The sequence below is a fragment of the Cynocephalus volans genome, chromosome 5, assembly GCF_027409185.1.
Source record: "Cynocephalus volans isolate mCynVol1 chromosome 5, mCynVol1.pri, whole genome shotgun sequence".
Taxonomy (NCBI): Eukaryota; Metazoa; Chordata; class Mammalia; order Dermoptera; family Cynocephalidae; genus Cynocephalus; species Cynocephalus volans.
The window spans coordinates 36281983-36294357 of record NC_084464.1 but is presented as its reverse complement, the minus strand read 5'-3'; positions in this window follow the sequence as shown (position 1 = coordinate 36294357).

Genomic DNA, 12375 nt, shown 5'->3' with positions numbered 1-12375 from the left:
TAAATGATTCTCTTTGGAAGGATAAACAATAGCTTGAGGACAAGTTACAGGAAGGTGAGATGTGAAACTTCACTTGGGAACAAAGGTTGTCTTATGCAGGTAAAGTCTCCCAGGCGATCTCTTGGAGCTGCCCTCAGATGAATAGATGAAAAGTTTGTCTGATAAAGCGGCAACTTTTAGTCTCTTCTCTTCTCCAATGGTTAGTACTTGTTTGTATAATGAAATTCCTAGGGAGGGAGTTTTAAGACCATTGCATTTTTTTTTTTTTTTTTTTTGAAAGAAGTTTCCTTAGTCAGATAAGGACATTTCAGTGCTTCCAGAAAGTAAGAGGATCATAGAGACAGGGGAGTGGGGGAAGGTCAGAGAGAGATACCTTGGTGCTGAGGCTTGTTTCTGATACCCTTTTAAGTTCCTTTAATTCAAAGTACTCAGCATACCAAAGCTCCATATTTTGGCGTTTCGTTTTTTGAGTTCCAACAGTGGCAAAAATAATCAACTGTCATATGGAATTATGCCATATTAAACTTTTGCTGGGGAAGAATGAGGAACATAGATGCACAAGATTTATATTCCTTATTTAATAAAATGTAAGAAAGCATCAATTTCAAAGTACCATTATTTTATGTACACCAAGAAAGAAAAAGAATGCTGATAAACTATTGTTTCTAAATATATTATTGGGGCACAGAAAACTGTTCCCCAAAATATGATATTTTGTCATGCCGAGTGCTTTGAAAATAAAACATCCTCAGAAATAAGCCTCAGAATCAAGGTCCTCTGACCTTGTCTTGGCATTCCTCCCAACCCCAAGCCTAGGGAGGGACTTTCTCTGAATTTCCTTTTCTAAGAAAGCTTCTTCCCATAAGAAATGCAACAGTGTTAAAATCCCCTCCCCAGGAATCTCATCAAATAACTAGGAAAGAACAATCGCTGGAGGGACTGGAGAGATCTTTTCACAAGATGATATCTGCCTCTCGAGCTCATTCAAATTCCGTTCCGTCATTTTCTGTTCCTCAAAAGGATTGTCTGTATCCCTCTTCTCCCCACTCCATGAAAACTGATATATAAGCTTTTGAACCCCACTGGGTTACCGGGAAATTACTCTCTTGTGATACCCCTGTGCATCATACCTCCCCAGGATGTTAAAATAAAATTTGTTATGCCTTTTCTTCATATTAATTGAATCTGTTACTGAGACCCCCAAATTCCGTTTGCTTGCCACTCAGTAGCCAATAATTGAGAGACAAGTGCTGGTGTAAGGAAAGATAGCCTTAAATCAGGAAGCTGGGGGAATGGTGGACTTATGTCTCAAAGACCATCTCTGCCTCTCCCAGATTTTCCAAAGGATTTTATAGGGTTCTGTGGTGGAAAGTTCATTCATGGTGACCAAGCAGGGACATGCATACGTATGCATGAGTGTTTCAGAAGACTGTCAAGGAACTTTCCAGGTGGGAGTTGACCAGCCCTGTACTTCATTCTCCATGAATTCAGTTCCTGTTATTCTCAAATAAGATCAGAGTTAGTAAGCTGGTAAAGGATGGCCATCTGAGTTAATAATTTTTCTCTAATTATTTTCTGTACAATGTGAGAGCAAGAGTCGTTGTGTTCTGGCAATTAGCTGCAAGCTATGTGGTTTGGGTTACAGGAGAGAATAAGTTTTTAAATTCAAAGGTTTAATAAAATGGAGTCACTTATGATCAGGCTGTTACAAATCTTTTTTTTTTTTTTTTTTTTTTTTTTGTAGCTGTCCGGTACGGGAATCTGAACCCTTGACCTTGGTGTTACAAGACCATTAACTGAATCTTGACAATTGATTTTTTTTAGTGAACCTTCAGAGGTGAAGAGGAAGTTTTCCCTTTAGCCGCTATTTGTAAGATACATCCCAATTTTAGTCTTTAAAATTAAAAAAAAGGTGAGTCTTAGAATTGATTAAATATGAGTTAATTTATTTATTGTCCCTTCCACAGTAGTAATGGAGACAACAGTTTCACAGATTTCCATTCAATCTCTGTGTATGAACACGGAGCAAAGGAGACACAGATAGAACCATTTATTTTTCAGGGTATTGAGAATGGGGGTGCAGTAGGAGGTCAGTAGACAGACAGAAGACTTCACAGAAGACAGGATGTTTGACTTGGGTGTTGAGGACAAAGGAAGACTTTCAGCATTGCTTCCAAGGGGGTGAAGTCTGCAAAGAGCCCTGATTATAGAGAACATGGGTGGTAGATTTTTCATTTTACTAAAGCTTTAATGATGAGATATATCTTTCAGAAACATTACATGCCTTCAGAAACATTTCTTTGAAAAAATGTGATAACTCTTTTTTTAAACTTTGCCCCCAGCACAATGAGGCAGCTATGTAAGTTGTTAGACTGTTTTGCTTTTTTATTTGTATTATTTTTTATTGTTGTATTTTCCTTTTTATTTATTTATTTTTGAAAATATTTTTTTTCCGTGGTAGGTTGAATTCACAGATGTAGAACCCATGGTGTATGGACCATATCAAGTTAGCAGCCCATAGTTTGGGGGAGATGTTGGAGCTAGATATATACACTTGAGATTGTATGGAATATTTAAAGCCACAAGATAGGACAAGATCTCCTAGGAAGTGATTCAGGCAGTGAAGAGAAACGGTCCTATGATTGACCTCTATCTAGATCCTCCAGCATTTTATTAAGAAGATGAGATGGATCTAGCAAAAGAATATGAAAAGTGGTCAGGATGGAGGAATAAAATGAGAGAGGGTGGGATCCTAGAAGCCAAATGAAGAAAGTATTTCAAGAATGAGGAAGTGATCAATTAAGTGAAATGCTACTGACAGGTAAAATGAAAAATGAGAATTGCCTATACTGGAAATTTTTTTATTTTTCATTTTCTGGCAGCTGGCTGATACAGGGATCTGAATCTTTAACTTTGGTGTTACCAATACTGCGCTCTACCCAATTGAGCTAACTGACCACCCTGAAAATTGCCTATATTGGACATGACACTGTGGAGCTTACCGGTGATCTTGATAGGAGCAGCTTTATTAGGGTAGTAGCAAATGGGACATGGATCACCAGCTTCCTTTTCATCCCACACCATAACAGGATCCCAGAAAATTTGTGCACCTGTATGACTATTTAGCGTTAACATTCCCCAATCTCTTTCATTACCTCTTTAGCTTTATGGCATGTTGGTTACCTAATCCTAGCCTCACACTCTGCATTGTGTTCTCATCCAGAACTGTTTTACCTCAGGAATGTTATACCTATAACCCAATCTCTGACCATTGCCTCCTTAAGGTTTTAAGCCATGATGATTCTCCCATCAGACTCTTCCTGGCTGCTCTTTCCTCTTTACCTGACCAGGATAATAAAACCGATCATCTGAAACCACTATGACTAGGACTTGGAACATGTAGGACTCATGGGATGTAATCATAGAAGCCACCTTATTTTTTATCCCTTGCAATCCCTACCTTAAATCCTGCAGAGTGGGGCTGCTCCTTCCCCTGCAAACTTGGGCAGGTTCCATGACTTTCCCTGTAATTCTATGTTCACTGTAGTCTCAATTCAGTAATTTAAAATATCCAGTTTATATACTAATTCCAACTCAGTAATTTGCAATGTTAGACCCAATATATTAATCAACACTTCAATCTTTGTTCAAAGCAAAGACTTGATTCCTCTCTCCTTACTGGGCCTGGAGGCCAATGGGGATTTTTGGTGTGGGAAGAGATCCTGCGCCAGCTCTCGCCATCCCTTCCTGCTACTTTCTTACTCCATGATTGTTGTTTCTGACTCTGCTGGGGTAGTGAAGTTACCGAACCCATGTCCAGCTGCCCACCACCCAAACAGAGGCAAACAAACAACTCAAAATTCAAATTGCTGGTGGAATAGGAAGGCAGCTTTATTCAGCTGAAGGAGATGGGAGGCTACCCCATCTCAAAGATTCAGATTTACTGTGGGGTTTTTAAGAGGAGGTTGAGAGAATGGAATGTGGGAGGTGAAAAGCAGGAGGGAGGGGACGGGAGCTCTGGGGGCTTCGTGCAAGGAGCCAGGTGCAAAGTTTCACCGAGTCTTCGTCTGGTTTCCGTTCTCATCCTCACTGTTATCTCAGGGTCCTACCGGATTTTATTTGCTTTGGGGTGGTGTCAGCTTCTTTGCAAAGTCTCTGCATAGCCTTGCAGGGCTCTGGCTGACTTTGCTGGTGCCCAGTGTCAGCTTTCAGACATTTGGCCTTGATCACTTCTTGAAATTCTGCAAGTCTCAAAGAATCATTAGTTTTGTAAAATACTGATTAGCTTTTCAACTGCCTTGTTTTTCTATTTAGCAAGCAAGATAAGAAAGTCAAGGGATGGGAAGAAAGAGAGGAGAGAAAAAAAATAACCATGCCTTTTAAATCTCCTCCACCCCCCACCTGCAGCCCAGGTGGTTTTAGGTCCCTCTACGGCCTCAGTTCTGCTCACTCCAACAGTGAGGCAAAGTAAGAAGAAGAAGTTTTTGTTGGAAGATGGCACCATGCTCTCTAGGCGGAGAAGATTTTAAAACTGACTCTCATTGTGAGCAGGTTCACATTGTGGGGCGTTCTCCAGAGGACCTCTCCCCTTCACCACTCCAGGGCCATCTAGTTGCCCTTCCTTTGATAAGGGCAGTGCCCCCCTAATCACTTTGAGCTCTGCCCGTTCTTGCCTCCAATGGTCAGGTTCCTCTCTCCCTGATATGCTACTCTTTGGAGCAGGATTCTTTTTGAAACAACCCAACCTGATATTGCTATTGTCACATCTGCACCCCGGGATTCATGAACCTTTATAGGGAGTGCAGTTACTTCCTTGGTGCAGAGCTGATAGTGGTTGCTCAGATGTGAGTCTCTGAACTCTCAAGTTCTCTCATTAGACTTGGAGTGGGCAAGAACTTACCCTTTCCCCTTCTCTTGATGGTCATGGTGGGGATGGGACTCACACAACACAGCTTTTTCCATATCTTCTGTGTAATATCTGCCTCAAGTCTTCAGTCCTTCAACCCTCTTCGGTCCTTCTCCATCTGATGAGAGGTCCAAGAGTTGTGTAATGGCTTTTCAGATGCTTCCCTTTGGGATTTTCATCTGGTAGTCTGTCCGGCAACTGACTTGTGGCAGATGCTCTATTTTGGCACCTCAGTGGAAGCACCTTTGCTCCTTAGAACCCTTGGTGCTTTTGTTCTTTTATCCATTTGTTAATGCAGTCATTTATTTCAGAAATATTTGTTGAGAATAAACTATATGCCACATTTTATCCTGGGTTCTAGGCATAGTGGAGTGAATGAAACCAAGTCCCAGTCTACAGTGGGTTGAATAGTGGCCCCCAGCGTCTACCTGGAACCTCAGAATATGACCTTATTTGGAAGTAGAGTCTTTGCAGATTTAATTAGTCAACAATCTTAAAATGAAATCCTGGATTTAGAGTGGGCCCTAAATCAAATGACTGGTGTCTTTATCAGAGAAAAGAGAGGGAGACTTGGACACAGACACACAGAGGCACAGCATGTGAGGGTGGAGGCAGACCCAGGAGTGATGCTGCCACAAGCCAGCAACACCAGAAGCCACAGAAGCTGGAGGAGGCAATGAAGGATTCTCCCCTAGAACCTCCAGAGGAAGAGTGGCCCTGTCAACATCTTGATTTTGGTCTTCAGGCCTCCAGAATTGTGAGACAATAAAGTCATGTTGTTTTAAGCCACTCAGTATGTGGTACATTATTAATGGCAGCTCTAGGAAGGTAAATGCACTGCTTTTGTGTAGCTTAAAATCTACTTGATTGGGGCCCCTACAAGTTCAATAGCCCCAGATCTGCCTTCAGTACTTTCTGCCAATTGTTTTACTTGCTTTCTGTCAGCCCTCTCTTATTTTCCCCTAACATGTCCTCTAAATCTTTACCGGTATCCTCAAACCCTTTATCCCAGTCAAGGTGCACTCTCAGCAGATAGTGTAATCTTCTGTCATTTAAGGCACAAAATAATTTTACATTGTCAGGAAGTATAATGATACAAATCAAAAGCAAATAAGACATATAGTTTCATGTTTTCCTCTAGCATAAATTGTTCTAAATTCTGGTGCTTTTTAAGTGATTTTTTACTATTTGGCTTCAGAATTCAAATCAAAGCATTCTCTCCAAAAAGTGCTAGGCCTTTAGGAGAAGTAAATTCTTTTTGGGGGGACCTCAGCTGTATTTCTTGAAAGTAATTATGGGCTCTGGTCATTAGTCATTCTTTCAATAAATATGTGCCAAACACTGTAGGAATACCAAAAAGGGAGACATGACACTTAGCTTCAGGGAGCTTATGTATCAGAGACAGACTTTTAATTTTTTTTTTTTTTTTTTAAAAGATGACCGGTAAGGGGATCTTATTTATTTATTTTTTTAAAAGATGACCGGTAAGGGGATCTTAACCCTTGGCTTGGTGTTGTCAGCACCAGGCTCACCCAGTGAGCGAACCGGCCATCCGTATATGGGATCCGAACCCGGGGCCTTGGTGTTATTAGCACCGCACTCTCCCGAGTGAGCCACGGGCCGGCCCAGAGACAGACTTTTAAAAATATGGTTAAATTATAGCACCAAAGTCAAGGGTTCAGATTCCTGTACTGGCCAGCCAGGCCCCCCCCCCCCCCATAAAAAGTAAAAACATGATTGTACAGATAATTGCTTAATTTCTCTTGTGATGAGTGCTATGAAAAACAGTGCAGGGTTCTATCAGGACTTATAAGAGGTGAACCTAACGTGGGAGGTCAGGAAAAGCCTCTTTTAGGAATTGACATTCAGGCCAAGACCAAAAGGATACATGAGCATTAGCCTGATGAACAGGAGGGGCTACAAAAGATTTCCAGCCAGGAGAAAGAATGTGTGAGAAGACTGGCGTTTTTGGTGCATTGGAAGAACTATCAGAGTTCGCTGTGCCCAGAGCAGGGTAGGTTCTAGATGAGGACAGAGAGGTAGGCAGGAGCTAGATCATGCTGGGCTTTGTCAGCCATGTTAAAAAGTTTTGGTTTCATTCTTTGAGAAATGGGGAACTCTTGATGTGTTTTAAACCGGCGGCAAAGATTCTATTTTCTTTTTTTAATTATTATTTTTATTTATACATATTTATAGGGTACATAGTTGACTATCACTATTTGTACAGTAGTTGTGATCAAATCAATATTATTCGGATGTTCATCATTACAAATCATAATTTTTGAGTCCCTTAACCAATTGCTCCCTATCCTCCCTCTCTCTTCCCCTTTCTGACCTCTAGTAACTATAGGTCTGTTCTCTCCTTCTGAAAATTCAACATTTTATTATGGTCTATTCTTTCTTTGTTTCTTAGTCCCCACTTAAGAGTGAGGATATGTGGTATTTCTCTTTCTGTGCCTGGCTTATTTCACTTAACTTAATTTTCTCCAAGCTCATCTATGTTGCTGCGAATGGAAGAATTTCATTTTTTTTTATGGCCGAGTAGTATTCTGTTGGGTATATAAAGCACATTTTCCTTATCCAGTCATCCATTAATGGAAATTTAGGTTGGTTCCATATTTTGGCTTTCGTAAATAGAGTTATGATGACCATGGGAGTGCAGGTATCCCTTTGACATAATGATTTACATTCCTTTGGGATATACCCAGAAGTGGGATTGCTGGATTGTATGGTACTTCCATCGGTAGTTGTCTGAGAAACCTCCATACTGTTTTCCATAATGGCTGTGCTAATTTGCAGTCCCACCAACAATGTAGGAGAGTTCCCTTTTCTTTACATCCTCACCAGCATTTATTATTCTGTCTTATAATATTAGCCAATCTAGTTGGGGTGAGATGGTATCTCAGTGTGGTTTTGATTTGCATTTCCGTGATGATTAGTGATGCTGAGTGTTTTTTCATGTACCTGTTGGCCATTTGTATGTCTTCCTTTGAAAAACATCTATTCAGTTCCTTTGCCTGTTTTCTACTTAGATTATTTGTTTTTTTACTATGAACTTGTTTGAGTTCCTTGTATATTTTAGATATTAATCCCATGTTGAATGTATGGTTTGTAAATATTTTCTCTCATTCAGTAGGTTGTCTTTTCACTCTATTGATTGTTTCCTTTGCTGTGCAGAAGCTTTTTAGTTTGGTATAATTCTCACTCTGGCCTCCTTTTGGAGACTGGATTGTAGAGGGGCGAGAGTGGAAGCAGAAAGCCATTCGAAGGCTGTGGCAGGCATCCATAAAAGAGTCAATGGTGTCTTGGACTAGGGCATATGCAATGGATATGGAGAAGATAGGAGATAATTTAAGAAGTAGAGTAATTAGGACTTGGTGATTAATGAGAGAGAGAGAGGGGTATGAGTTTGCTATGGCAGCTGTAACAAAACACACCAGGCTGGGTAGCTTAAATAACAGAAAATTATTGTCACACAGTTCTGGAGGCTGGAAGTACAACAGCAAGGTGTGTGCAGGGCTGGCTTCTCCTGAGGCTTCTGTCTTTGACTTGCAGGTGGTTGCCTTCTTGCTGTGTCCTGATATGGTCTTTTCTTCGTGTGCACTTATCCCTGCTCTCTCTCTGTGTCCTAATCTCTTCTTTTGAGGACACCAGTCAGATTGGATTAGGGCCCACCCTAACAGCTCCATTTTAACTTAATTACCTCTTTACAGATCCTATCTCCAAATACAGTCACATTCTGAAGTACTGGAAGTTAGGGCTTCAACATATGAATTTTAGGGGGACACAATTCAGTCCGTAACAGAGGGTAAAGACCAAACCCGTGATTCTGGCAGGAGGAACACAGTGAATTACGATGCTATGTGCTGAATTAGAGAACCCTGGAGGAAGAGATGGTTTAGAGGGAAGATTGGGAGTTTCCTTTTGAATGTGTTGAGTTTGAGATTGCCAAAAAATATCCAACAGAGTAAACAGCTGGATACATTGGTCTGGACCTGGTAAGAAATTCTAGGCTAGATATATAAATGTGGGGATTTGGGCATGTAGGTAATAAGTGAGCGCAGGAGATTGTCTAGGGAGAGTGAGAGAGAGAGGAGAAAAGAGCGCAGGAAGGTCTCCAAGGCACACCAACAGCACTGCTGAGGTGGAGGAGCTAGCAGAGGAGACCGAGGGGGCGGGTCCTTTGTCTGTTCTTAGCATGTACTGGCCTAAATGGTAGTGACCCCATGTAAAATAGTGAAGTTACTCTGAAACCACATTGCTTTTGCCTATGTTGGTGGAGTGGTGATGGTTTGGCTGGTAGCGGTAAGGGGGCTAGGAGTTACTGTAGTTCTAATTTTCATTAATCTCCATGAGGAAATGACCCATGGGTCTTCTTAATAAAAACTAATGCAGATCCTCAGGGCTGATGAGGGAGGAGAGTTCTTGGTGGCGGGTTTAGAAGTCTGGCTTCATAATTTCTGTACTGTTTCCATTAGGGCTTTCTTATTACCCTCACCACTGTTCAGAACTTGGGGAGGTTCTACCCCTTTTTAAAGTTCTGGCTTGGGCTGACCAGTCAGTTTAGTTGGTTAGAGTGTGATGTTGTAACACTGAGGTGTAAAGGTTTCAGATCCCTGTACCACCCAGCTGCCAAAAAAATAACAAATGAAGTTCTGGTATAAGCCAGATTACTTATTGAATTACTGTAGGAAGATTACTGTAGGAAGTACTGACAGTAGCAAACTGGAGAAACCCAGTTGGCATAGTAGTGTATTATTATGGTTTTACTTTACCACATTTATCCATCTTCACTGCTAGGTTTCCTCAGGGCAGTAGTTTTCAGCTTTTTGTTTAAACATAAAGGAATTTTTGTATTATTTTTTCCCAAAGGATATAGAAATTCCTACCATGCTACATAAGGTGAAATGAATGTCTATGCAATAATGAGTGTCTACAAACTGAGATTTTTGTTTTAGTGAGCCTAATAAATTTTACTGTAGAGAATGTTCCATTGTTATTGGATCATTTTTGAAATGTTGAAAATAGCTTTCAGACGCTTTCTATTTTCATAGAGCCTAAGGATTCAGGGATCCCAGGCTGGGGATCTTGGCCCTAAAAGAATTGCTTTCCCTTGGTTGCCGGAGGGATGATGATGCCACAGTTAATCTAGTTAATCTAGATTATTCTTATTCTGTCTTTGCTCCTGTTTCAAGGCACCTTTTGCTAGCAGGTACGTTTCTCTAATGAAACATTCAAACTTACCTGGAATTAAACAATTTCACTCTCCTAGTATTTCTCCAATGGACAAGAATATCTTTACGTCTTATGGTGGCTATCCAAAACACCCAAATATATTTCCTATTTTGAAAAACAGTGGCTAAACATTATAAATGTATTACAAGGCAAGATATATAGCCTCAAATAATGTAAGCAGAAATGAGATTGAGTTCATGAGAATCATACTTCCTGAATTTTTTATTTTATTGCTGGATTATAGTGGAAATGTATCTGGTTTTGCATTTAATAAATACTGTTTTTAAAGTTTAAGGTTTATATATTGTGCATGAAAAGGATTGTAGAATATTTTTGAATTTCTCAACCTCAGTTCTATTGACATTTTGGTCCAGATACTTATTTTTTTTTTATTGTAACATATCGATTGTACATATGTATTAGTCCATTTTTGTTATTTATAACAAAATACCTGAAGCTGGGTGATTTATTAAAAAAAATAACATTTACTGCTTATGGTTTCTGGGTCTGAGAAGTCCAAAGTCCCTCTGGTGGTGGTGACAGTGACCCAGGGGTCTCACGTTGCAAGATGGTGGAAGGAGAGAGAGCAGAGAGAAAGACAGACCTCCTCTCTTAAAGCCCTCAGAACCACACCCCTGACCACCATTATTAATCCATTCATTACTGCATAATCCTACAATCTAATCACTTCTTCAAGGCTCCACCTTTCAATTACCATAATGGGATTTCCCACCCTCCCAACAGTCACATGGGGGCCAAGTTTCTAATACGTAAAACTGGAGTGACACAATTTAAGCTTCAGGGAGTTTGGGGGGAACATAATTCAATTCATTACAGCATATTTGTGGGGTATGGAGTTGAATATGAACACATGCATACAATGTGTAATGATCATATCAGGGTAATTAGCATATTCATCATTACAAAACTTAATCATTTCTTTGTGATGAGGACATTTGATCTCCTCTCTTCTAGCCAGCTTTGTTGCGAGTGAGAGGTGTCCTGTGCATCGCAGGCCATTTAACAGCACCTCTAATCTTTACTCCTTATGTCCTAGTAGCACCCCTCCCCCAAGTTGTGACAACCAGGAATGTCTCCAGATATTGCCACTGTCTTCTAAGGAGCAAACTCTCTCCTGGTTGAGAATCGCTGTATTTTATAATAAGGAGAAGGATCCACAAACCCAAGAGCATCTTTTTTCTTTTAGAAGGTACATTCCTTTAAATGTTGATAGACATTTTCCTCGCATATGGTAGATGAAAGGACGAGTCGACACCAGTTGACACCAGTTGACGATCCACCGGAGAGAGCTCGTTTTTTTAGGCAGCACACACACACACATATAGGGCTTTTAGGGAAGGCTGATTGGCTTAAAATACAATCCCTACTTAGCATACCGCATGGGGCTGGGGTGAACTGATTGGTGTGCAATTCGCACTGGTGGGAAGGAGAGTACGGAAGAAAAGGGCAACCAGCACCATGATGGGGTGTGGCCGAGAAGGGCTTATGTGATCAGGGTGTGATCCCTTGGGGCATTTGGGTTCTTACATTCCTCGGTGTGATCCCTTGGGGCATTTGGATTCTTACAGTAGACATTAAAATTTGCAAAACTAATGTTACCAGAGTCCAGCACTGAGTTAAAATTTGTTTTTCTTTATGTTTCTATGACTTAAAAGTCTGTGTTCTGATTTATTTGTGTCCATTATCCCAAACTGAAAGCCGAGCTTTTTGAATCATTTTCCTGTTAAATACAGCACTTACAATGGCAGGTGGGCTTCTCTGGGGTCTGGGTCCATGATCCCTCTGAGGTTTGCAAGAGGTAGCTTTTCCTGTTTGAAAATTTTCAAGGAATTTGGCCACAGGAGGGAGCACTATTCCTATGGTTGCTTATTTAATATTAACTTTTTTTTTTTTTTTGGTGGCTGACTTGTACTGGGATTGAACCTTGGACCTTGACGTTATCAGCACCATGCGCTAGCCGACTGAGCTAACCAGCTGGCCCTATTATTAACTATTTTAATACTTGCTTGTCAGAGAAAGTTAAATGATGTGGGGAAGTCCTACTCTAGAAATCAGAAGTACAACTAGATTATACATCAATAATCTAACCACATCTCCATTCTTGTAATCTAAGATCATGCTACCTGTCACTACATTTTTTTTTTTTAGTTACAGTTTCTGAAATCAGTAGGGTAAGATGGCACCAGGAGATGAAAGATTGCTGTGCCACATAG